We start from the raw sequence: 26465 nt of genomic DNA on the forward strand, positions 1-26465 counted from the left end.
AGGGACAGCCAGCTCTCCTTGGCAGCTGAACCTGCCTCGGGACAGGGGATGGATGGATCAGGGATGGAACCCAAAGGAAGAGCTGGAGTTTGGCTCCTCTTCCCGAGCTGCCTGCTCCCAGATGCTTCCCGCGTTGCCATGGAAATAAGGCAAAGCCCGAGGCTGGCGCTGTACCCTCCCCCTGCGCTCGGGCTCGGGGTCCACCTAAGGAGATGGCACCTCCCACCAGCCTGGCCACCCTGACAGCCCCCGGGCTGCTTTCCATGGATTTGCCTTTGTTTTTCCCCAAAGAAACCACAGAAACCCTGCCTTGCTCCCCGAGGGAACTCTGCAGTTTATGGAGGCATTTGTCAGCCCTGCTTAGGGACGTGTTTAAGGCTCCATTATTCCTATTTATTGTTGGGTCTTGGAAGCCCTTCCCAGGCAGAGCCAGTGCTTTATGTGCCTGGGATCGGGGTGAGCTTTCTCTCTCAGTGGTGCCTGCACTCTGCGTCCAAGTCCTGCAGAATGGGAGATACCAGACCTAAAATTGCATTTTAATGTGACAGCGACTTTAGATCACATTTAATTCCCAGCATCTTTCATTTCCAAGTCGTTCCCTCCTCTCCAGATCCACACTCAGCTCAGGGAACTCTTGCTTAGCTTGCAGGAAGAAAAATTGTGGTTCTGTCCAGAAGGACAAGCCTCAAACTCCCAACAAGCCTAAAACACTGGATGCCCTCCTGCATCCCTTCAGAGTTATGAGCCAGGGAGGATCTGCTCTCCCTGACCAGGACAGGACTTTTAGCCAATGCTGCGGTGCCTTCAGTGCCTGCAAGGAGGAAAGGATCCCAAAATCAGTGGCTGAACCATCCCACACAAGTCCAGGTGTGTGTCCTGTCCCCTGCCCACGTCCTGGGGAACAGGGAATGGGATTGGGATCAGGGGAATGGGACTGGGATGGATCAGGGCCTGGGGTATGGGACTGGGACAGGATCAGTGCCTGGGGAATGAGATTGGGATGGGTCAGTGCTGGGGAAGCTGTGAGGCCACTGAGCTGTACCCAAAAAGTGAAGAGAACCTGGACTCAATGGTTAATGGCCAACAAGGGAGCAGAAGTCAGAATAATCCCATTTGGAAAGGTTTGGACTGGAACAACCACCCCTGCCATGGGCAGGGACAGCTCCCCAGCAGCTGTCAGGGCTGAGGATGGTGTGGAAAACAGGACATTTCCCACCTGGACTGGATGGGGAACTGGGGCCTCTCTGAGCTGCAGTACCAGTCTAAGATGGATCTTAGGCCTGATTTAATTTGACACTTCTCCTATTTCGGCGTGGAATCTCCAGGAAGTTCAGATAAACATCCTCTGACACCTGGTGAATTTTCCCACTGTATCATTCTATGGCTGGGCAAAGTTACTGCCTACCTTGGTCCTGGTTGCAGTCCCAGCTAACAAATATTCAATGTGACTTCACAAATACTCCATGTGGATTCAAAAATATTAAATATGAACTTAAAATATTCAATATGAGTTCACAAATATTCAATTTGACTTTAGTGATACTCGATGTGACTTCACAGCTCTCCAGTGTGATTTCTCCAGGCCCTTCCTTACACTGCAGTGGGAGCCCAGCTCAGCCCAGGTGTCCCTGTGCCCTCGGCTGGGACATTTAGGGTGCATTTAGGGAAGACTGGATGGATTTAGGGAGGGCTGAGTGGGTTTAGGGAGGGCTGGGTGGATTTAGGGAGGGCTGGGTGCATTTAGGGAGGGCTGGGTGCATTTAGGGAAGGCTGGGTGCATTTAGGGAAGGCTGGATGGGTTTCGGGAGGGCTGGGTGCATTTAGGGAAGGCTGGATGGGTTTAGGGAGGGCTGGGTGCTGCAGCCCCAGAGATTCCTGAATATCTCTTTGGCACAGAGCAGGTGCTGAGTGTGAGCCCAGCCAGGACAGACAGACAGGAGCTGCCCAAGGACACCTGCACTCACCCTGACTCATTTCTTTCCTTGAGTTCGCACCAGATTTGATCCAGTGCAGTTTCCCGTGTCTCCAGCCCCACATCCCTGCAGTGGGAAAGGAGCAGAAGACCCAGGGAGCAGCCCTGGGCAGGGGCTGAGGGATGCAGCAGGCCAGGCCCTGCCTCTGCTGCCACAGCTCCTTGAGGGTGACAGCTTCTCCTGCTCTAATCCTTGCAAAACCCCTCTGGGAGCTTTGGGGTTGCTGCTGGGACTCCAAATGCTCAGGGCTCTGGAAATGCCAGCAGGGGACAAAGTCCTGTGTGCAAAGGGGAGCCAGGTGGGTGGCACCAGGACTGAGCAGAGGGGTGGCACCAGGGTTCAAAGGGTTGGTGACACCGGGATTGAGCAGCTTTGGCAGCTCCCAGTCACCCAGAGCCACCTGGGGCTGAGGACAGCCCTGTGCCCCCTGGCAGCTGCAGTGACACACCTGACACACAGAACTGGGGCCACAGCTTTGGAACCCTGTGGTAGCACCACTCCAGACTCAGGGGGGCATAACTGAGGAGAACCTGAGCTGCAGGGCAGCCCCCACCACCCCTGCCAAGGGCTGTTGGGAATCAGAGCATCTGTGTGCCATGGGCAGGGCTCTCCAGGAGGGTTTGTGGGGAGGGATGGGACACGGAGCCTCCACAGGTATGGTGGGAATCCAGCTGTGGATGTAAATCAAAGAGACTCTTGTGAAGATCATGGAATGCCAGAATGTTTGGTTGGAAAAGACCTTAAAAATCATCTAGTGCCACCCCTGCCATGGCAGGGACACCTCCCACTGTCCCAGGCTGCTCCCAGCCCCAGTGTCCAACCTGGCCTTGGGCACTGCCAGGGATCCAGGGACAGCCCCAGTTGCTCTGGGCACCCTGTGCCAGGGCCTGCCCACCCTCACAGGGAACAATTCCTTCCCAGTGTCCATCTAAATCTCCTCTCTATCAGTTTGAAGCCATTCCCTTGTCCTGGCTCCTGGGAATTGTCTCTGCCAGCCCCAGGCCTGTGGCTCCAAGGCTTTGATCCCTTCTCCTGTGTGGCCCTGAGAACTCCAGTGCTGCCACTCCTGATGTATACCTTGAAGAAGGGAAAAGGAATTTGGCTCAAGACTCAGCAAAAATTCCCATTCCTGGGAGGATAAGGGACCAACTAATTTGTGAAGGGAAAACCTTGTTTGGAAATGAACCTGAGAGCCTCCAGCCCTGAGGCTTTGGAAATGATCACTTCCTTAATTTTTACAGTAAAACAGGGCAACCCCTGATGAGGGGAGAAAGTGACAAGGAGGACTCCATCTTATCAGAAGACTAATTAATTACTTTATTATACTGTATTATTCTATACTATATTACATTACGTCTAAACTGGATCTGCCCAAGCATCCAACTCCACTGAACTGCTTAGAATCTCAGGACTGTCAGCCCACAGTCCCCACACACTCTGGATTCAATTGGTCAGTGAATCAAAACAATCACACCAGAATACAACGATTAATTCCCTTCAGGTAAAAAATCTTCCATGATGCATTCCACTTGTTCCAAAACACAGGAGAAGTAAATGAGATAAAAATTGTTTTTCTCTCTCTGAGGTTCAGAGAATGTGAATCCCAGAAAATCCTTGGGAAGTTGTGCCTTGCTTTTCTCTGTGAAAAGAAATGCGGCCACAAATTTTTGCTGGAGCACCCAGGGAATCAGACAGAGCTTCCAATCCAAGCCTCCCTGGAGGCTTCAGCCCACCCATTAGTGGGTTCAGTGTTCCCCCTTCCAAGTGCTATTCAGAGTTAATTAAATTGTGCTGGTTTCTGATGAGAGCTGCCTGTTCCATGGGCTTCCCTGAGTAATTGATTTTGGAACTAATCAGGCAACATTTTCCCCACTCTTATGTCCCTCACAAGACTCCCTTTGTTAGAAGAAATTCCTAACCCACAAGCTCCTGACAGCAGGGTCAGAGGTTCAGATTTCCACCCCCTTTGGGCACAGACCCTGCTCTGAGGGGCTGTGTGAGCCCCATCTCCCCTCCCAGCAGTGCACCTGCCTCCTTCCACAGACAGAGGCCACAGGATTCCTCTGAAACAGCTTCAGCAGTGCCTTAAAACACCCAAATCTGACTGTTCCAGCTTCTTTTGGTACCATGGGGCAATCCTGTGTGTCCAGCCTGACAGAGCTGCTGCACACCTTGGGATTCAGCCTTGAGGAACTTTGGTTGTGTGGGGAAGAGTTTTGGATGCTTTCCCCCACTTTGGACTCATTCCCCACATTTTTCTCCACTCTGGACACAATCCCCATGTTCTCCCCCATTTTGGACACGTTCCCCACATTTCCCCACGCTCTGGACACATTCCCTGTGTTTTCTCCACTCTGGACTCATTCCCTGTATTTCCCCCCACTCTGGACTCATCCCCCAGGTTTCTCCTGGCCCAAAGGTGCTGCTGTGCCCCAGCCAGGGCTGAGCTGTGCCCTGGGTGAGGGGGATGCTGTCCCACAAGGGGGTGATCTCTGCTGGCACATCCTAGGGCAGGGATCCTGGCAGTGGGGGCTGTCCTGTTGGGAAGAAGGGGGAATTCCCTGCTGGACAGCCCAGGAGTGCCTCAGCCCCAGTTTGGGGGTGAATTAAAGCTGCCCCAAGGGCTCCCTCCCAGTTTGGCCTCACCTGGGCTGCAGTGCCAAGGGAAATGCTGGCATTTCTCGTGTTTTGTGTTGCTGGAATGGCTCCCAAGAGCCATTAAAGAGTCTTTTTTTCCCAGCCCTGCACTCAAAGAAGAAGTTGAGATTCCTCAGCTCTGGTTCTCAAGGTTGTTTATTTTCCCTTATCTATTCCATTCTTTCTCTGACCCGCTGAGGTCAGTCCAGCAGGTCAGTCCATGGCACACTGACCACCTTGGGGTGCTGTTGGCTTTTTATACTAAAACCTACCTGTACTCTGTTTACAATAATTTTCCAATACCCATCCCCTAGGTTAGACAGTCTGTCTCTACCCTAAACCAATCCAGAAGTGTCACCATCACAGCAGAAGATGGAGCACAAGAAGGAGAAGAAGGACAGGACATGCCCAGATTTCTCCATCTTGCCTCCTGAACCCCCATTCTAAATCCCCAAAATTCTACATTTTCACCCTGAGATAAATTCACTGACATTCTACTCAAACTTTTGTAACTCCTCACACAAAGTTGGTAATTGTTTCCATGGCTAAAATCAAAGGCACAGTGTCTTTGACTCCATGCCAAGGTCTCTGAGCCCCCTGCCAGGGTCTCGAGTCCTCCAGGGCAGCCAGAGGGATGTCCTTAGTTCCAACAGGCATTTATTGGCATTCCCACCCTGGAGAAACCCTTTGGAGCTGGGACTCAATCCACTGTAGGGTATTTTAACAAATGTAATTAAACAGGGCTCTTGTAGCAGGAGACAAGCTCAGCAAGGCTTAATTAAAATATTGCTGGCCCAGCTTAAGTTGCTCAGCTTCCCCAAGGGCTGATGAAATGCAAAGCTTTGCTTCTGTTTTCATCTGGGAGAGAGTTCATTAATGGACTTTTCTGCACTGGATTAAGCCAAGTGCTCAGAAAGAGAATAAATTGATTTTCAGTAATTGAGGACCAATATTTTTTGGCTGAAATCCAATACTGGAAATAAAAGCCTAAAAAACAAAACAAAAAAACAAAAAAAAAAAAAAAAAAAAAAAAAAGAAGAAAAAGAAAAAAAAAAACAAAACAAAACAAAACAAAAAACAGAAAGGAGAAATAGGGGGTTCATGTGTAAAAGAAATGTTGTGGCTTTGCTTCCATGAAGAAAATCAGAGCATTTTGGGGGCAAGCAGCCACTTCCCTCAATTTTTACCTAAAAACCAAAGCACAAAATGTTTGGCACGTCCTTCCACAGGAATTCTGGGGGGAGAAACACCCTGAGCAAGGATTTTCTCTGGATTTTATCCTCCAGCTTTAGTGCTGAGGATCCCTCCCTCCCTGCAGGAGTGGCTGCTTCTGGAGCAGAGCACTTCAATCTCAGGCTAAAAATACAATTCTCAATACAACAGGTAATTTTTCTTGCTGTGGTAGTGGTTTCTGGGAAGCTGCAAAACTCCTCAGACCTTGGGTGAGACTCAACTTTAAAAAGTAGATTTGGACTGGGATTAGAAAGCAAATCCTGCCTGGAACAGCAGGAGACTACCTTATTCCAGAGCTGCTCTTGGGCTGGGTTCTTGGGGAACCTGGTGTTCCCAAAGCTGTTCCTGGGCTGGATTCTGTGAGGATTTTCTTCTTCCCCCACTGGATAAACCAGCCCATCTTCTGGAGTGTTTTTTCCACTAAACCACCACAGAATAATTAAAAAAAAACAATTTAAAAAGCCTTGCGTCTGTGTTTGCTGTTTCTGTTACTGCCCAACTCCTGCAATCCCAGCTCCCCTTGGAAAGGCCATCCCTGTCCTTTCCTGCAGCCCAGGAGGGCCTGGAGAGGGTTTTCCCCCAGGGAATCAGCTCCTGTCCTGGGCACTGCTCAGGACCCAGCTCCTGTTCCTGCAGCTGGGCTGGGCCAGGGAAGGCTCCACTCTGCTCCCTGCACTGCCCAAAATGGAGCTGGGAATAAAGGCTCCAGAGCACCTGGAACTGGGATGGAACTGGGAATAAAGGCCCCAGAGCACCTGGAACTGGGATGGAACTGGGAATAAAGGCCCCAGAGCACCTGGAACTGGGATAGAACTGGGAATAAAGGCTCCAGAGCACCTGGAACTGGGATGGAACTGGGAATAAAGGCTCCAGAGCACCTGGAACTGGGATGGAACTGGGAATAAAGGCCCCAGAACACCTGGAACTGGGATGGAACTGGGAATAAAGGCTCCCGGAGCACCTGGAGCTGGGGCAGCTCAGGCAGCAGAGCCAAGCTGCTGCATTGCTCCCATCCCTTGGCCCAGCAAGTTCCTTCAAGGGGCAGCCAGGGGAGTTCAGAGGAGTTCTGGGAGATGAGGGAATGGTTTGGGCTGGAAAAGGACTGTGAGGCCTCAGTGCAGGTGTTAAACTGGCTTGGAGTGCTCTGGTGATCTCAGCAGGGCAGGAGGGGAGGGCAGGGTCTGTCGCAGAGCAGGGGATGCTCCTGGGACCCGCTGGGATTTGCCAGCCCTGGAAATCCTGAGTGGAAGTGACCCCAAGGCTCATCCAGTCCCACCCCTGGCCCTGCCCAGACCCCCCAACAATCCCACCCTGGGCATCCCTGGCAGTGCTGTCCAAACCCTCCTGGAACTCTGGCAGCCTCAGAGCCAGGACCATTCCCTGGGCAGTGCCAGCACTTCTGGGGGAAGAACCTTTCCCAATATCCCAATATCCAACTTGACCCTGCCCTGTGCCATTTCCAGCCATTCCCTGGTCTTGGCCAAACTTTGAATTTCGAACCACTGGGTCAGATATACTGAAATCGGGCAGCACACCCAGAGAGGAACAGGAGAGCCCAGGGCCCCTCCCCAGGGTGTCCAGCCCCACCCCACAGCCCATCCCCAAACCCTACCCCCAGCACCAGCCCTGCTGTGGTGGTGTTTGAGGGTCCCCAGGATGAGGGAAAAGATGAGAATCTTGACTCCATGTTTCAGAAGGCTGATTTATTATTTTATGATACTATATGATGTGGTATTATAAGAAAATGATAAACTGCACTAAAGAGAAAGGAAACATCAGAAGGCTGGAAAAGAATGATAATAAAGTCTTGTGACTGACCAGAGTCTGACCCAACTGAACTGGGATTGGTCATTAAGTAAAAACAATCCACATGGAACCAATCAAAGATGCACCTGTTGGCAAACCATCTTCAGACCACATTCCACAGCCATCAGATAATTATTATTTACATTTCTTTTCTGAGGCTTCTCAGGAGAAAAATCCTAGTGAAAGAATCTTCATAAAATATGTCAGTGACACCCTGCCCCACACAGGGACCCTCCCTGAGGCATTGCAGGAGCTGGGCTGCTCTGACTGCTCTCTGCTCCAGCCTGGGGCTCTCCTGGCTGGAACCTGGAGGTGCCAACCCTGCCCTGGGCCTGGGCACGGCACCCCCTGTGCTGAACCCACCCTGGGATTTGCTCTGAGCAGCAGCATCCATCTCCAGCTCATTCCCAGCTCCCCTGCAGCCCCAGCTGGGAGTTTGCTCCTCATTATTCTCTCTAGAAGGCCGCGATCTGTAACTGATAGTGCAGATTTTTGCACTGATTCCAATTTATGACAAATAAGCCCAGCAAGGCAGATTCCAACTAGCTCTGCATATTAAACCTCTTCCCCAAACACTTGTTTGTGAGGAAAAAAGAGAATAAGAATCACTTCATCTGTTGCTCCAAACCAGTGTTGCTGAACAAACATTTCCATTAAAGTGGAGCTCTTGACCTGGAGCTCCCTGTGTTCATGGCTCTGGGCTCATTTGCTGTTATTTTCCTCTCTCATTGTGTGGGCTCACCAGATTCCCAAATCCATGGAAATATGGATGTGATTGCACTGAAGGGGCACACACAGAAAGCTGGAGACTGCTACGTTTGCAAGGGCAGAAATGAGGCCATGGGAGATGTGAAATGTTATTTTCATCCTCTCATGTTGGAGCTTTCCTGTAAATCTGACCAAACCTGGACTTGCCTTGGGGATTGTGTGGCAGCTCAAACCATTCCTGAGCGCCCCCCAAACATTTTTTCACTTTCTCATTGCATTTTGCATCCGGCCTTCCCTGCACTAAAAGAATTTCAGTGTCATTTTGGAGGGGACTGCAAAGGGTTGTCAATTTGGTTTTCTTTCCAGCTCCAATAAATCTCACCCCAGGATTCAATCTCGGTGCTCTCCCAGGGCACAGGTCACGTCCTGCAAAATCCCCCAGCCATCCAGAACATCCACTGCTCCAGGAAGGAAAGATCCTTGGAGGTGCTGGGCAGAGCCCAGGAACTACCGAGCTATTTCCAGCTCATTTTCCTCATTGTGCTGGAAATGTTAACATGGATAAATAATTCATGCCCTGGGTCTGATATTCAGCTGCTCCTGGCTGAGCTTTGCTAATGACCCCCCTGGCTCCCATCTGCATCATCTTTCCTTTCCCACTTAATTAACCGGGAAACTGAGGCAGGGCTGGCAGCGCTGCAGGTGGGGCTGAGGAGCTCCCGGGTCTTTAGGGAGGCTTTTAGCAAGTAATTCCTCACTAATGGTGCTTATTTGTTCCTTGGACTCATGGAATCCTGGAATAACCTGAGCTGGAAGGGCCCCCAGGATCACCCAGTCCCACTCCTGGCCCTGCCCAGACCCCCCAACAATCCCACCCTGGGCATCCCTGGCAGCGCTGTCCAAACCCTCCTGGAGCTCTGTGCCCATTCCCTGGGGAGCCTGAGCAGTGCCAGCACCTCTGGAGGAAGAACCTTTCCCTGATCTCCCACCTGAGTCTGGCCTGGCCCAGCTCACAGCATTCCCTGGGTCCTGTCTCTGTCCCAGAGCAGAGATCAGAGCTGCCCTTGGGGAGGAGCTGCAGCCCTTGGTGAGCTCTGCCCTCAGCCTCCTCTGCTGCAGCTGAACAGACCAAGTGCCCTCAGCTGCTCCTCGTGTGGCCCCTCCAGACCTTCCCCATGCTCATGTCCCTCCTTTGGACACTTCCAGCACCTTTGGGTCTCGCCTGTGGCACTGCAGTGTCAGAAATGCAGCTTGAGCAGCAGTCACACCCCAGGTGCCCTACAGAACCCTCCTGTCTCTTCTTTCCCCATGTGCACCAAAGCCAGGCCCTGAACACTAAACCCACCTGGCAGTCACTGATGTCTTCTGGCTTAAAGAGAAGAATTAAAATTTTTTGGGGTGAGGGAGTGAAGGATCCCTATAGCCTATCATAACTACTCTAATTACCATGTTCATGTTACCATTCTCCAATCACTCACAGTCAGTACATCACAGTTTAAGCCAAAAGTTGTTTTTCAGTTTTTTTGTAGTGGAAAATTCTGAGACATTTTTCTCCTTGCCACATTGGCAGGCTTGTTTGCCGGTGCTCTCTTTGTGCTTGGTAAAAACATTTTCTTGTTTGGGGTGGGTTTATCCTTTGCTCTGAGCCATAAAACCCCTTCTAACTCACACACCCTTTGCCTCCTTGGTTATCCAGTCAGACTGGCTCAGCAATTCTTTTCTTCTCTATCAAAACTTGCTTCCATCTCTATTCCTTCTTCAGACTCCACATTCAAAAACCTTTCTGCCAGGCATACATAGCTGTGAGACCTTCTTGTCAAACTTTCATCCTTCCCAACAGATCCCTTTAGCTCTTCCTGCTGGCCCTGGTGCTGCTGGATATTCCCAGCTCAATCCAGGCTGGAGGGGCTGTGTTAGGTTTTCTGATAAATCAGATGTGGCATTCCTGATTTTCCCTGGCACTGTTTGTGCACATCTCCACTCCAGAGCCAGGGGAAATTCCAAAGGCAGATCATTTATGTGCCCCAAAATACCAGTGGGATTTCAAATGGAGTGGAAGTAGCTGCAGATTTGTGCTGAGTGCAGGAAAACACAACAGAAGGGCAGGAAAATGAAAGAAAAAGGAAATTTTGGGGCCTGGAAGATAAGGATGGAACTGGGACAGACTTGCAGGCCCTGGAGGTGACAAACCCCAGCAGCCAGTGGTGCCAGGAAGCAAAAGTCCCAACAAAGGCCCTGCCAGGCCAGTGATGCCCCCCAAGTGGCACCTGGAGTGAGCAGAGGGGATGGAAAGGCCAGAGGGACGGAGCTTCCCTGGTTTGCATAGGTGGGCAGTGCCTGGGATGGAAATCAGGGTGGGAAGCCAGGATGCTGAGGCTGTGGTGAGCTGTAAACCTGGCCCTGGGACTCTCCCAGGGAGCTGGCAGAGCCAGGGGATGACAAACAGGGAGAATTGGTCACCTTGGCTCCACAGCCTGTCCCTGCCAAGCACAGCCCAGCTCCTGGAAGCCAAGGGAAAGCAAGAGGAGGCAAAGTTCCCCTGATGGATGCTCCTCCCTTTCTCTGAACGCTGCCCATGCCATTTTTCAGCCCTCAGAAGAATCCTGATGACAACATCTCCCTTAAATCACCAGCATTGATCCCCAGCTTGAATGGGAAACTTGTAATTGTTGGCAAGGACAGATGGAGAGCAGGGAATGAACTCCCGGAGAGTTCCCCCAGAGCCGGGCTCTGCTTTTGGGGAAGTGTGGGACTCACCAAAGCCTTGCAGTGGGACTTTGCACTTCCCTTTCCCTGCCTAGCTGAGCAGGAGCTGAGCTAGAGGCTTTCAGAGCCAGAATCCGGGGTCCTGCCTTGCATTGGCACCCACCCCTGCGGGGAGGGAATGGGAGCTGTTTCAGCTCTGCCAGTGCTGAACACACCTGCAGGGCTGGCAGGGCTGGCAGGGCTGGCAGGGGTGTGTGCTTCCCCTCAGGCTTTGCTGAGCTCCAGTTCCTTCCTTCAGCATCTGGGGATGGAGCACAGCCCCTGTGGGGCTTGAAGAGCTGGGCTTTGTTCTCTGGGTGATTCAGGAGCTGGGCTTTGCTCTCTGGGTCATTCCAGAGCTGGGCTTTGTTCCCCAGGTCATTCCAGAGCTGGGCTTTGCTCTCAGGGTCATTCCAGAGCTGGGCTTTGTTCCCCAGGTCATTCCAGAGCTGGGCTTTGTTCTCTGGGTCATTCCAGAGCTGGGCTTTGCTCTCAGGGTCATTCCAGAGCTGGGCTTTGTTCCCCAGGTCACTCCAGAGCTGGGCTTTGCTCTCTGGGTCATTCCAGAGCTGGGCTTTGTTCCCCAGGTCACTCCAGAGCTGGGCTTTGCTCTCTGGGTCATTCCAGAGCTGGGCTTTGCTCTCTGGGTCATTCCAGAGCTGGGCTTTGTTCCCCAGGTCACTCCAGAGCTGGGCTTTGCTCTCTGGGTCATTCCAGAGCTGGGCTTTGTTCCCCAGGTCACTCCAGAGCTGGGCTTTGTTCTCTGGGTCATTCCAGAGCTGGGCTTTGCTCTCAGGTGATCCTGGCCAGCTCTGTGTGCTGGGACAGAGCCTGGCTGATGGGATGTGTTGGGAACCAGCTCCTCTGCCCTGAGCAGCTCTGCGGGCTCAGGATCAGCCTCCTGGAGCCCATCCCTGCCCACACCCCCAGGGCATCCTTCCCCAGCTGCCTTCCAGCCCCAGAGCTGTGTCTGTACAGGCAGACTTAGGTTTGTTCCCCTGGATGTGCCTTTGCTCCACCTTCTCACACCTCTGAGGGGTCTCCAGGCTTTCCCCCCCCTTTCCCTCAGTTCCTGTGGCTGTTCCCTTTGCTCCTGCTCCCAGCTGAGCTAGCAGTGCTGTTAGCCCTCTCCAGGCCCCCTGTTCGTGCCTGTGGCAGGAGCAGCCTCTGAAATCACAGCAGACAAGAGCTCCTTTCCCTTGGGAAGCCCATCCTGGCTGGCAGAAGCCAAAGAACCTCAGTCCCTCACCAGGAGCAGGGGCAGGAGGCTCTGCTGGCCTCCTCCCCTGCCTGTTTCAGTGTCACCAGGGACACTGGGGACAGCTAGGACAGGGTGGGACAGGGTGGGACAGGGTGGGATGGCTGGGACAGGGTGGGACAGACTGGGACCGGGGGGAACAGGGGCGGGCAGGGTGGGACACCTGGGTCAGTCCTGGGGCAGGGACAGGCTCCTTGGCAGGGACAGGCTCCTTGGCAGGGACAGGCTACTTGGCAGGGACAGGCTACTTGGTAGCCTGGCTCCTGGCAGCACAGCATCCTCTCCTGAGCATCAGGAGCCTCCCCACCAGGCTGGTCTCAGGTATTCCAGAGACTCCCGAGCTCCAGTTCCCCTCACGCCTTTCCACAGACCCGACACATTCATCCCAGCCCAGAACAGGGCTCCTCCCTGCAGGAGGGCTCTTTGTTGTCAGAGTATTGTTCTCCCAGGGAGGGAGCAAAACTCACCCGAGCCCTGGGAAGAGGCAGGGAGAAGGTGGCCAGCAGCTCCTGGGGGATGTTCTGCTGCTCAGGGGGGCTGTGTGACACAGGCAGGGTTTGTGTGATGAAGGCTGAGCACCCTCACTCCAAATTACCCATTGCTGCACATCCTAAACCTGCCAGAGCATTGCTCTGAGCTGGGCCTTCTCTGCACCCAGCTGGGACAATTCCAGAGTAAATGAACCCCTGCCCCTCGGCCTCTGCACAGCCTGGAGCTGCTGGATCTGAGCACTGCAAAGGAAAGGGAGATAAAGAGCTGGGAGACCCCCCTGGTTCTCAGTCTGCCCCCAAATCCTGCCACAAGGCCACTTATTCCCGGGGATTTCTCCACTTGGGTGTGTTTAGGCTGCAAATCCAGGTGGATGGGCTGGGAACCAACAAGTGTCTAGAATAAAGCAGTTGGGGAATGGCAGATCCCAGTGGTTTTCCCCAAATAACTGGAAGCAGCAATATGGCAAAGGCCTAGAAGGGCTCTGGACACATTTGTCAAGCTGGATTTTGGGATTTCCAGGGCTGGACCTGGAGCTTCCTCATCACAGCCACAAACAAATCCCTGCCTGCCCTCAGGCCCTGCCTACCCCTTCCCCCTGGCCCATCCTGGTGTGCTGTGCTGCACCAGGGATGTCGCAGCCCTTGGGAACAGGATTCCTGAGGGGGAAGGAAAGGTTGGGTCCCACATTCCCCCAGGGAATGAGCTGCTCTCCCTGCACCAACCCCCATTCTCTGCCTCTAATCCCAGAGCAGCAGCTCCTGCAAACGGTTTGGGAGTGCGCCAGGAACCGGGGTGGTGAATTAAACACAGGAAAATATCAAAAAACTCCCTGCAGTGCCAAAAACCAGGCACACTCGTGGAGTCTGGAACCAGCCAGGGAAAAGGGAGCTGGGAAGAGACAAGGACAGAGCAGAGACACCCAAACATGGGGTCAACAAGAGCAGCTTCATACAAAACAGGAATCCCTCCAAATGTAGAGAGTGAGGACCTGGTCTGGTGGGAGGAGCCCCTGCCCATGGTGAGGGGTGGGGCTCACCATGAGAGGGGTCCCTCATGAGAGGGTCCTTAGGGGCCTTCCCACCCAACCCAGTCCAGAATAATTCCATGAAAATTCAGCCTCAGATGTGGGTATGGGAATGTCAGCTCTGATGCTGCTTTTCTGTGAGTAACCCTGGGACCCCCTCCAGCCAATCTGCCCAGGCTAAGAGCCCCAAAAACCCCAAAGCAGAACCAGGAGCTCCCAGGCAAAAGTGGGAGAGAACGGGCAGAGAGACTGGAATCAGTCCAGGGTGGGAATTAGGATTCCACTCATGTTTTATAAAAACTTCCTGATTAATGATGGAGCTGCAGTGCCAGGACTGAGCAGGAAATGTAGCAGCAGGGCTTTGCTCCAGCACAGGGATCAGGGCAGGGGGCACTGGGGGGACCCCCCAGCAGCCAGGGAGGACCTGCTGAGGAGGGATGACATGGAACTGGCATCCCTCAGCCCCACGGAAGGGCCACAGCAGAGGCCACACTCCCAAGCCCTCTACCCCTGCCCTTTCCATTATCCTGCCCAACAGGGTCATTCCTAAAACTCCTGGTGCAGCTTTCCCTCTGACAAAATCTCCCTTTTCCAGGCAAAGTCAATTTGTTTTAGCCAAAAATACCACAGGGAAAGGATCAATTTGATGAATCTCCTGCTGGAGGAAGAAAAATGTTGAGAAATTGCTGAAAGCCCATTTTGTCATTTCCAACAAAATGGTTTTTGTATGGAATAACTCGGAGCTCAGGGATGTCACTGAGTTTACACCACAAATGGGTTTTAAAGGTCAAATGGAAATAAACAACTTGAAGACCCAATGTTTTGACTCGTTCAAGTTTTCCTTCCTCAGTGACAAAAAAATTGAGATTTTGAAGTCTTTCTTTGAATTCCAAACAGGAAAATTATTTACAGATTCTCCCGGGATGAAAAGGCCATTCCAGGCAGCCCAAATTCCACCTGAATGTTGGGTTAGGGCAAACAAAGCACCAAAAACAGAGACTCAGGACCAATCCAAGGGAATCCACCAGGGAACAGGGGCTCCAGAATTCCTGCTGGGGGACCTGCCTGACCAGCAGGACCAAATCTTTAATTTCCAGCTCTGTATCCCTGCAGGAAAAGGTTTCTCAGGAATTTCAGTGCTGCTGAAGAAGGGAAAGTGGCAAAGTTCAATGAGTGGGGTGAGGCCTCACCTCAGATCCTGGGCTCCGTTTGAGCCCCTCATGGCAAACCAGACCTGGAAGGGCTGGAGCGAGTCAAGGGCAGGGAATGGAGCTGGGAAGGGGCTGAAGAATTCCTGAGGGAGCTGGGAAGGGGCTGGAGCCCCAGGAGGGGCTGAGGGAGCTGGGAAGGGGCTCAGCCTGGAGCAAAGGAGGCTCAGGGGGGCCCTTGTGGCTCTGCACAGCTCCTGCCAGGAGGGGACAGCTGGGGGGGTCGGGCTGTGCTCCAGGGAACAGGGACAGGAGCAGAGGGAACGGCCTCAGGCTGGGCCAGGGCAGGCTCAGAGGGGACACAGCAGGAATTTCCCCATGGAAAGGGGGGTCAGGCCTTGGCAGGGGCTGCCCAGGGAGGTTTGCAGTGCCCACCCCTGCAGGGATTTAAAGCCCTGTGAATATGGCTGGCGCAGGGATGGCCTGGGAAGTGCTGGGAGCAGTGGAAGCTCAGAATGGAGTCACAGATCCATGGAATAGGACCTTCAGGGACCTTCAGGACCATCTCATTCCCACCCCCTGCCAGGGGCAGGGAACCATCCCTTCCTGGGAATGCCCCTCCCTGCTCTGTGCTCTGCTCCCCCTGGCTCCCATTTCCCGAGGACTGACACCTCCCACCCTGGGTCTGCCTTTCCCACAAGAGTCAGGGACACTCAGGATCTCCAGGTCAGGCTTTTCCTGCTCACTGCTTTCCACAGGCCCTGCAGGAGGCTCAGAGGTGACCCTGCTTCTGTCCTGGTGCCCTGGTGAGCACTGCCAGCCCCCCATGCTCTGAACTGCTTTGTTCCCAAGCTGTTCACTCCAAAGGGCATTGCCAGGGAGATATCCCTGCTCCCAGCAGCTCACATTTCCCAAAGAACATTGCCAGGGAGACTGAGCCTCTCCCGAGGAGCAGCTGAGGGAACAGCAGCCTCTCCTGCCTGGGACATTCCCCAGCACTTCTCCAGCTGCAGCTCCCCCCATGCAGCCCTGGGCACATCCCCAGGGATCCTGAGGGAAAACCCACCCACTCTGGAAATCTCTGGGATGATTCCAGTTTCTGCTCAATATCCCCTGGAAACAGGAACAGGACATGGAGCCAAAAGCTGACATCAGACCTGGGAGCCCAGGAGGGCTGGGGGTGCTCACCTGGAGAGGAGAAGCTCCAGGGAGAGCTCAGAACCCCTTGCAGGCACTAAAGGGGCTCCAGGAGAGCTGGAGAGGGACTGGGGACAAGGGATGGACAGGGCACAGGGAATGGCTCACACTGCCAGAGGGTAGGGATGGATGGGATCTTGGGAATGAGGAATTGTTCCCTGTGAGGGTGGGCAGGCCCTGGCACAGGGTGCCCAGAGCAGCCCCTGGATCCCTGGCAGTGCCCAAGGCCAGGTTGGACATTGGGGCTGGAGCAGCCTGGGACAGTGGGAGGTGTCCCTGCCATGGCAGGGGTGGCACTGGGTGGGCTCTAAGGTCTCTCCCAACCCAAACCAGTCTGGGATTCCATAACATCTTTTGTTTCCTGTTTCCCCTTCCAATCAGGCCCCTCCCCAGCAGATCTGGCACACAGGGAATTCTTCCTTCCCTAAAAGAAGGGGAAATTCAGCTGATCCTGGAGACCTCAGCCTCCTGCTGATGGCAAAAAGGCAGACGGGGAAGAGGGAATATTTTAACTGTTAACAACAACCCCAAAGAACCTCACTGCACAATTCCACCATCACAACAAACCCTGTCTGGAGAGGTTTGCAATAATCACTGTCAGGAGACAGAATGCCAGGGCTTTTAGGATTGATCCTCTTCACATCCCACTTATCCCCAGGAGCTCTGCCCAGCTCAGTGACCTGGAGCTGGGGGATTCTCCTCCCACCTAGGTGGGGAATAGCCTGAGGAGCTCACTGCACTGCCTGCAACAGAGCATGGTGCTTCCCTGGCTCCTCCTGCTGCCGCCTCCCCTTTTGGGACAATAAAACCTTGCCCAGGTTCTGGTGGGAGAAAGCCAAATTCTCCTGAGCCAAGCTCAGTGAGAAAGAACTAAGGGAGAACTCACAAGGCTCCCAGCAAAGCCTGTGGCCTTAAAATGTCATTTTGGGTGATTTTTCAGGAAAAGGGGATTTGACACTTCAATGGACAGTGAGGGATTTTTGATATCTGACAGTGGGAAAAGTACAGCAAAAACCAAAGTGCAGAGGGTCAGTCTGAGGGGTTCAGAACCTCATCCTCCGCCAGGTGAGACAGGAAACCTTTGCTGTCACAGCTTTCAGTGGGAATGTTTTCATCAGGAAAACGCTGCACAGGAAGTTCTGCTTCCTCTTAAAAGGTCGTCACTGGTGGAAGAAAAAGGAACCTCAGTTTTGGGAAAGACAGCGAGGATGAGCCACGGGCACAGACTAAGCTTGGCAGCTCAAGGGTGTGGAGGGATCCCAGGATCTCTGCTCCTGGGATTCCACTGGAATTTGGAATGAAATCTCCCTTTCAGGCCAGGCTTCAGACCTGTATCCAGCAGTGGAACTGGGATGCTGTGGCAGATAGAATCATTTGAGTTCACTTTCCAGAGATTAAAACATTCCCTGACTCCCTGAACTCCAGGTCTGCCTTTCCTTTTATTGGAGCTGAATAAATTCCTGCCAATTCCTTCCTTCCTTCCTTCCTTCCTTCCTTCCTTCCTTCCTTCCTTCCTTCCGTCCTTCCTTGTGGCCGTCCTGTCGCTTCCGTCCGTCCTTTCCCTTCGTCCTTCCTTCCGGCCTTCCTTCTTCCGGCCTCCTCCTTCCTGCCTTCCGTGGACTTCCTTCGTCCCGTCCTGGCCGTCCTTCCTGTTCCTGCGATTCCTTCCTTCCTTTCCTTTCCTTCTCTGTCCTGCCTTCCTTCCTGAGTCGCTCTCCTTCCTTGAGTCCTTCCTGGAGTCCGTCCTGGAGGCCGTCTCCTATTCCTTCCTGGAGTCCTCCTTCCTTCCGTTCCTGCCTGGATCTTCCTGGCCGTCCTGCCTGAGTCCCTCCTTTCCTTCCTGCGTCCTTCCCTTCCTGGAGTCCCTTCCTTCCTGGCGTCCTTCCGGGCCTTCCTTCCATCCGTCCTTCCTTGCGGCCCTTCCGTCCGGATCCGTCCTTTCCTGCCGAGCTTCCACGTCCATTGGTCCCTGAGTCCTGCCTTCCTGGATCCTTCCTTCCTTCCTGGAGTCCCTGCCTGGAGTCCTTTTTCCTGGAGTCCTTTCCCAGGCCGGCCTCCGTCCGTCCGTCCGGGAGTCCGTCCGTCCTTTCCTGCCTCCGGCCTTCCGGCCTGCCTGGCCGGCCGCATTCCGGTTCCTGCCGAATCCCTGCCGTCCGGTCCTGCCTGACTTCCTCCTTCCCCCATGATGCCACGGGCCCTGCCCATTTCCCGCCGGGAGGCAGAGCGGGCCCCAGCTCCCTCGCCGCGCTCTCTGCCTGCCTCCATTCCAAGCCTGCCCAGGGTGAGCCCATCCAGGATGAGCTGGAGTTGCTCCTGCTGGGCAAGAGCCTCACCCTGGGCTCTCCCAGGCCTCAGTTTCCTCTCCTGTGGAACTCCTGGCAGTGCCCCCATGGTGTGTAACCAGTGAGTGTCTGGGAAGCTGGGAGCCAAGGGCCAGCCCAGAGGAGGAGCTGCCCTCCCTGCCCCCAGTGCCACCTCTGACAGGAGCTTTGTCCCTTCAGTGGGAGCAATCCAGGGACACGATGGAAATCAGCGCCACCATTTCTCAAACAAATCCAGCACTTCTGGCTTTAAATAAGCACAAAAGGTTCCCGGCTTTGATTGCTGCCTGCACACCAAATGTGAAAAGTGCATATTATATGGCTCTACGCAGATATTTACTGTATGTATTGTGTTGTATTGATTAGTAGTGCTGTATTAACATTTTAATAGTATGGTAAATGTAATTTTGTAATTTAAAGGTAACTTTTTTAGATAAAATAGGACCTATGTATGTGGGATGTTTTTTTAAGAATGGAAGGAGGTACTCACACCAGATAGCAGCCACAGGATACCTAAATCTTTCAGAGAAAGAGAATTTATTGCTCCATTATCAGAAGAAATGAACTTCTTCCTGCCTTGCTCAGCTCTGAAGATGCCGTCAGGATTCAGAGGAAGAAGCTGACACTGCCCAGACAGAATCCTGTGTGTGAATGGAATTTATGCATCATGGATGAGGTGTGTGAATATGGAAGAGGTTATTGTTTTTAAGGGTTAACCCTCTGTTAAGGTGGGTCCTTTTCTGGGCTTATTTTGTCCACAAAGAGGAGCCCGAATGTCTGTAACTCTTTGTTCTTATTGTCTCATATTGTCCTAATCCAAATTGTCCAAAGTTTTTATTACTGGAATTATATTGCTATTTTTATAACCATTTTTATTACTATTAAACTTTTAAAATTGTAAAAAACAAGTGATTGGCATTTTTCACATAAGCACAAAAGGTTCCTGGCTTTGTTTGCTGCCTGCACAACAAAGGAGAGATCTTTGCCCAGATACTCTGTGAGTGCTGCTGGGCTCTGCTGGAGAATCTCATTGCTCTGCGCCTGGGGAGGAACGATGGAGCAGAGGAGCACCTGGGGCAGGCAGAGTGTGCTGAGTCCCCGAGCTGCCAGAGCTCTCCTGGAACAGCAGCTGGGGGCTGGGAGCTGGGCCTGGTGTGTTCCAGCTGAGAGGAGTAGTGGGTTTGTCTTTCCAAACAAGCTGTGGGTCTGCTGGTAGATAAATCCAGCACTGGGAGATAAAAGAAACAATGGGAAGAATTCCATTGATTGATGAATGGAAAAAGAGATTTGCTTTTACAAATAAACCTTAGGTTTGCTGATAAATGAAATTAGACATTGAAAGGTGAAAGAAACAATGAAGAAGAAAAACCTCTAAATTCTGTAAGAATTAAAAATTAAAAGGGAGGGTTATACATTAGAGGGGAATCTCTGCTACCAGGAGTATCAGGAAGGCTGAACCTCTCAAGTACCTCAGCCAATGGGGAAAGAGAGAAGGGAAATGCTGACGGGAAATTGGGATAAAAAGGAGGCTGCATCCTCCAAAAATCAGAGAGATCCCAGGGAATGCTCCATGGCCTCTCCCTTTATTTGAATAAAGTCAAAGTACTCCTCTGTCTCCTTTTTGGACATAAACCTCTGGTGTTTATGGAGTAATTTTCCTAACACAGCTGCTTGTTACTCTGGGATGGAGGGAGCCTCGGAGCCAGCTGTGCCTGGCACAAACACAGGAGAGTGGGAACATGGGGAGGCTTCACCCCACCAGCTGCACAGAGGCTGCTCCAAGGCAGTGATGGCTCTGCTGGGCAGTGATTGCTGACAAGTGATTCCACAGGGGACAGGGGAAGGATTTGGGGACAGCAGGGGTTGGGAGGGCTCTGATTTTGCCTGCACAGAATTCGTGGTGTAAGGAGCAGCTCACAAAAATCCCTTTCTGAAACCTCCAGGGGGCGACTGGGGCTGAGGACTGCTCTCCACAGGGACCTGAGGCTGCCCAAAGGGAGCTGCAGGGAACAGGGATGTGTGCAAGGGATGGAGGGACAGGACCCAGGGAATGGCTCCCAGTGCCAGAGGGCAGGGATGGATGGGATCTTGGGAATGAGGAATTGATCCCTGGGAGGGTGGGCAGGCCGTGGCACAGGGTGCCCAGAGCAGCTGGGGCTGCCCCTGGATCCCTGGCAGTGCCCAAGGCCAGGCTGGACATTGGGGCTGGGAGCACCTGGGACAGTGGGAGGTGTCCCTGCCATGGCAGGGGTGGCTCTGAGATCTCCTCCATCCCAACCCAGTCTGGGATTCCACGATCCAGGTCTGTACTGGAGGGAGCTGCACACCTTTGTCTCCAGGGCTCTTGGGCTATTATCATCCCTTTGCTTTTTCTTGCTTCCAGAAGAATTCCCTCACCCCCACAGAAAAGGAAGAGGGGATGATTTCCATTGTCCCAGGAAAATTCTGCTGCCTTTAACTTTTGTCTGCAGCCCCAGAAGTGCTGAGCTTACATTGCTGCCGCCTTTGTGAGGCCCTGAAAGGCTGGAGAGGGGGCAGGATCCTGTCCTGAGAGGAGGGCACTGGGTGCTGTTTGTAGGTGAAGTGAAGGGGGAGTTGACTCCCTCCAGTGTCCCCCTGGTATCCCCAGAGTATTCCCCTGCTCATTTTCCTTGTTCTGAATTTGCTGTTACTGTTCCATGAAGTTCTGCTCTATCTCAACTCCTTCTTTCACCTTTGAACTTCCCTCTGGTTAAACAAATCCTGATTCATTTCAAATGCTTCCAAAGCCAAAGCTTGGGGATTTAACATTAAAAATAGATCTCAGGGTTTCCTGGAGGAATTGTTAAAAAGCCAATGAACACCCTCAAAACCAGTTCTTACTCCATATTCATATCCTCTCCTGCTCCTTGAGGACCTGACACCCCAAACCAGCTTGTCTGGGCTTCTACAGCTCTGGGCTCCAATTCCTGCATTTGGAAACAAAACTCCAAGCACATCCATGCTGTGTCTCTCATTTCTTGTTCTCCCAAACCCTAAATCTCACCAGATCCTGCAAGCAGCTCAGGGCAATGTTGCACTGTGAAATATTCAACCATTCCTTTGATTTTTCTTCCTCATTATTGCTGCTCTCCTTGCTGCCCATATTTGCATTAAACAAGGCCTTTATTGCTCTTGGCCCGGAGGTCCCAACAAGTTCAGGAGCTGCAAAGTTTATAAAAGCTGCAGATGAGGAGTAAACCAGTGGGACTGATGTGTTTATTCATAAAAAAGTGGGAATATTTTCATCTGTTAAATCCTGTGCGAGGGTCCTGAGCAGAGCCTTCCTCACAGAGGTCACAGACCAGGAATCAGGGAATACTTTGGGTGGAAAGGGAACTTGAAAACCTTCCAGTTCCCACTCCCTGCAATGATCAGGGACACCTTCCACTGTGCCAGGTTGCTCCAAATCCCATCCAATCTGGCCTGGGACCCTCCCAGGGATGGGGCAGCCACATCTGTTCTGTACCAGGGCCTCACTCCCCTGACAGGAAAATCTTTTCCCTTCAATCCAATCCAAATCATCCCTCCCTCAATTAAAACAAGCATATTTTATCCTCTCATTGCATGTTGCTGGAATTTCTCATGGCTGCCTTGCAGCTAGAAGGGAAGGCTCTTGTCCTTCAGATCCCTCTGTCGCTCTAGGACATAAAATAAAATGATGTGAACACTGGAAATTCTAAGGTAAAAAGAAGGGACGTTTAAGTTCTGACTCCAACTTTTATAGATTTTCAAAAGTGACAGTGGATTGGAGGGTGACAGTGCCGCTTCTCCAATGACACTGGACAAACCAATAGTCCATCAAATTTCTCCTCCTCCAGAAAAGAATGTGAAACAAAAATTATTTACATAAAACAGCGTAAGAAAGTTCGTTATAAGAAAGTAAACATCAAAAGGCTTTAAAAAACTTAAAAACAAAGCAACATCCCTCTGCCCCTGTCCATGCCCAGCACCTGGTGCCCATTTCCGGGGCAGCAGCTCCCACATGGGGTGTGCTGGGCACATTCCTGGTTTCAGCCCCGTGGACCTGCTCCATCTCCAGCTCTAGCATTTTCCCTCCCTTTCCCTGCTCAGCACCCTTCTCCTGCTCACCCCTCTCCTGGGCTGGGGCTGGGCTTTCCCTGCAGCTCCCTCGGGCTGCTCTGGCCCTCTTGGATCACTGCTCTTTTTCTAAGCTCCAGGCTGGGAATGCCTCAGCTGGAAATGAATCCCAGAGGCTGCTGCTCCTGCCTGTCAAACACACCCTGGAACCATTGTCCAGGCAGAGTCGGTGTTCCTGCAGAGGGAGGGGACTGAGGGACCCTGGGGCACAGCTCCGGGTGATTAGTGACTGTCATTAATGACTGTGATTAACGACTCCATGTGATCAATGGCTCTCTCCTCTCCCTTCTCTGATGGGGCTGGAAATGCCCAGATCAATGGAGATTGTGAGCATCAAACTCTCATCTCCTCCTAAACCTGCTCTGAACGTGTTCCCTGTCCTTCTGCTGAGCCTTCAAACACCTTCTGCTTTAATTCCTTATCTCAGCACCATCACTGCCTCCCGGGGGTGTGTTTGTGTTTAGGCTTGGCCTAAGCCAGCCTTCATCTGGGATGCTGCTCCTCCCTCCCCGGCAGTCCCTGCAGACACGCTCTGGTCCAAAGGACAGGATTTGGCTCTGTCCTGCCCTGCCTTGCCCTGCCCAGCTCCTCTGTTCTCCAATATCGCTTTTGTAGGAAGGGAATCCCCCTCTGGAATTGCCATCCTGCTTGAGGCCTTTCAGCTGCTCTACTTTTGAGTCAAATCAGAGGTAGACACTGGATTCAGGACTCATTAGCACTAATTGCCTCCCAGGGTAAGATCAAACACGCAGAGCACTGAAATGTCCTGCTCTGTTTTCATAATGGCCATTTAATTCTGTGGACAGAAGTTCAGGGAACTTTTCCAGGGAAAGGTAATACATGTAAATTGAAAATGTAATGGGATATTGGGACACATTACAGGCAGCAGGTCTTCCAGATGTGATTAAACTCAGTTCCTGTACGAAGGGATAATGGAGCCCGTGTAGAGCAGCAAAATAAAACCCTGATTCTGCTGTTAACACCCAACTGACCCCTCACAATGGTCCTGTCCACATCAAATTAACTTGGTCTGCTTGCTGTGGGAGAATCTGAGATTTATTGCTCCAGACACCATTACAGAGTGGGAGTGCTCATGGTTCCTGGTGATCCAGCCTGATTGAAAATCTAATTTTTGCTTGGATTTATTTTATTCCTGACGTCTGATACCCATCACCTGGAATCAGTCACGCTGGCTCTCCTCTCCCAGGACCATCTGGGCAGGGGCTGGACTGGAGCTCTGCTGGTCCTGGACCATCTCAGGGCTGGAAAACAGAAGGGATTGCGGGAATAGCAAGAAATCCAGGCTGAGCAGAGGCTGAATGCTCAGATGGGGCTGCTCTGGTAGGGCAGGAGTTTCCCAAAGGAGGGATTCAGATCCCAGCAACAGCACAGGATTCCCGACCAGAGCTGCAGTGCCCCCCTGGAGACATCCCACCTGGAGGAGGATCCCGCCTGGAACAGGTCCCGGTGCCTCTCTGATTCCTGATCTGAGCCTACCTGGAGGAGGATCCCGCCTGGAACAGGTCCCTGTGCCTCTCTGATTCCTATCTGAGCCCACCTGGAGGAGGATCCCACCTGGAACAGCACCCCAAAAGAGGAGAGGAAGAATTGATCAGCTTTTCCTTCCATCCTCCACTATCACCATTTATTCCCAATTACCTATCCTGTGTTATTCCATTTTCTGCCATGGACAGGTGAATTCCAAGCCCTGCTTCTGCACCCGACATTCCCCACCTGGCTGCTCCCAATGCTCGCACTAAGCTCAGCACACAAATAACAAACTCATTCCAGAGCCCCGATTTCCTCCTGCTCAGTGTCCTTAGTGTAGCTTGGGGTAATCAAACACTTAGGGACTCACTAATGACCCTGCTAATGAAGGGCTCCCATTAATGAGGGAGGCACAAACCTTCCCCTTCTAGGCTGGGCTGACTCTCCTTGGGTTTGGCTTCATCCTCCACCTTCCAGGCTGGACTCAGAGCCAAGGGCAGCAGAGCCCCAATCTGAGGCTCGGAACATTTAATTTCATTTCTGGGGCTTTGTGGGTCTGTCCTAGGGTGATGCTTGTATCCCCAGTCATGTGCTCTGTTTATGCTGGATATATTGTTCTGTACTTCAACACTGGCTCTGAAGAGTGAGTTTTGTTTTGTTTTGCTATCAGCCTGCTCCCCCATGGCTGGTGGGATACACAGACAGGGCAGTACATAGTGCAGCTTTTGCCTTGCTTTTGCTCTTGCTTCTGCTTTGCTCCTGCTTTTTGCTTCTGCTCATTAGTCAGTTTAACTAAGCAGTCTGAATTTTCCCTGGACTGTTTTTCTTTCCCTTTTTTGGAACCACTGGAGCCTGCTCCAGACTGGGCCCTAGGAAACACCCAGAGTTTGCACCTTGTTGCCTGCAGCAGTTACCCCAGCACTGGAGGGACAGATAACAGAGCAACCACCCCAGGAGAGACTTTCAGAATTTGTCATCTTTTTCAGAGCAGTGACAGAGTGCTGTTACCTGGTATTGTTCATTTTGTGTGCTGGGGGTGCTGTGCCTGTTAAATAAACAGGTTCTTTCCACTTCTCTCCAAGGAATCCTTCCCGAACTGATTGGGCGGAAGGGCTGTGTGGGTTTGCTTTCTGGAGGGACCCCCTTTGGAGGTTTTCACCCAAATTTGCCCTAAACCAGGACAGGGTCAGACAAACCTCAGGGATAGAGTCGCCTTGGGAAAAGCTCAGAGTGAGGGGAAGCAGAAGAACAATGACCTTTGTTGCAAGGAAGACAAAAAGCAGCAGAAAGCCCAGGCCAGGTCCCAGCCAGCTCCCAGCCCTGCAGGCTCCCACTGTTTCCTAAGGGATGTGGAATATTAAACCTCAGCTCCTCAGCCCTGGGAAAGTCTCAGGGAGCATTAAACAAAGCAGAAGTTGAAATCTGGCAGCTCCAGACCAAAGCTCTGGTAAAGCTGTGAGTAAAAGACAAAAGAAACCTTAAAATGTTGTTAAACCCAAAAGTCTCTTAAGTCAGAACTCCTTGGCTGAATTGCATGGGGCAGGAACAGAGCTCCTGGAGCTCTTCCCTCTTTCCTTGGCCATGGCATTTCCTTAGTCCTGGGCTCGCAGCCTGGTCCCAGCAGGCAGCTCATGGCTTTGACCTCAAAATGTAACCACAGGGCTGGCAGAGGGTGCCAGAGTCCATTCCCAGGGAATCCTGGAAAGGATCCCCAAAAGGGACCTAAAGATCATTGAGATCCACCCCTAGGGAAAGCATGAGATGAAGCAGGGCCTTGGTCTGGGGGTGCCTCATATCCACCACTGCTTCGACTTTAATTTCCCCATTTCCCAATTCCTTTATCTATAAATTTGGAATAGGACACTTCTCACTCTGGGAGGAACAAGTGGAGAAAGCCCGGTGGGAATTCAGAGCTTTTCCAGAGCTGCAGTCCCTAAAAGCTTTTGAAGAGACAGAGATTCATATTTTGGTGTCTGAGAAGCAGAGGAAAGGCTCTGCCTGCTCCAGCTATGCCTCCACCATGCTCTCACTCAGGCTGGAAGAAGGAGAAATGGTGTTTCCAAAAACCCACCCCTTCCCAAAAAACCCCAAAAGCTGCCAGAAGAGTTTGGACACCACAAGCTTGATGTTCCCAATAGGACTTGACTAAGATTATCAATCAAAAGGAATTTTTGTCTGCATGCAGCTGGGGGTTTTTCAGGAGAAAAGACAAGTTCACAAAATGTGAGTTGTACCTGAGCAAAAGGTTTTTTTCTGAGGTAGAAAAGCCATTTCTTGGCTGGAAAGTGGTGGGCTAGGGCCAAAAACGCTGATGAA

The 26465-nt window shown here is 52.2% G+C and overlaps 1 protein-coding gene and 1 long non-coding RNA gene across 3 annotated transcripts in view; both read right to left on the reverse strand.

The window, feature by feature from the left end:
- Nucleotides 1–26465, reverse strand: part of LOC103821678 (acid-sensing ion channel 2) — a 460082-nt gene that overhangs the window by 188074 nt on the left and 245543 nt on the right. The gene's annotated exons all lie outside the window — the stretch shown is intronic.
- On the reverse strand, nt 516–2213 carry LOC108963620 (uncharacterized). Its single transcript, XR_001992330.1, has 2 exons — nt 1965–2213; nt 516–811 (listed from the first exon to the last, which is right to left on the reverse strand). It is a non-coding gene; the product is annotated as an uncharacterized LOC108963620 (long non-coding RNA).

The sequence above is a fragment of the Serinus canaria genome, chromosome 27, assembly GCF_022539315.1.
Source record: "Serinus canaria isolate serCan28SL12 chromosome 27, serCan2020, whole genome shotgun sequence".
NCBI lineage: Eukaryota > Metazoa > Chordata > Aves > Passeriformes > Fringillidae > Serinus > Serinus canaria.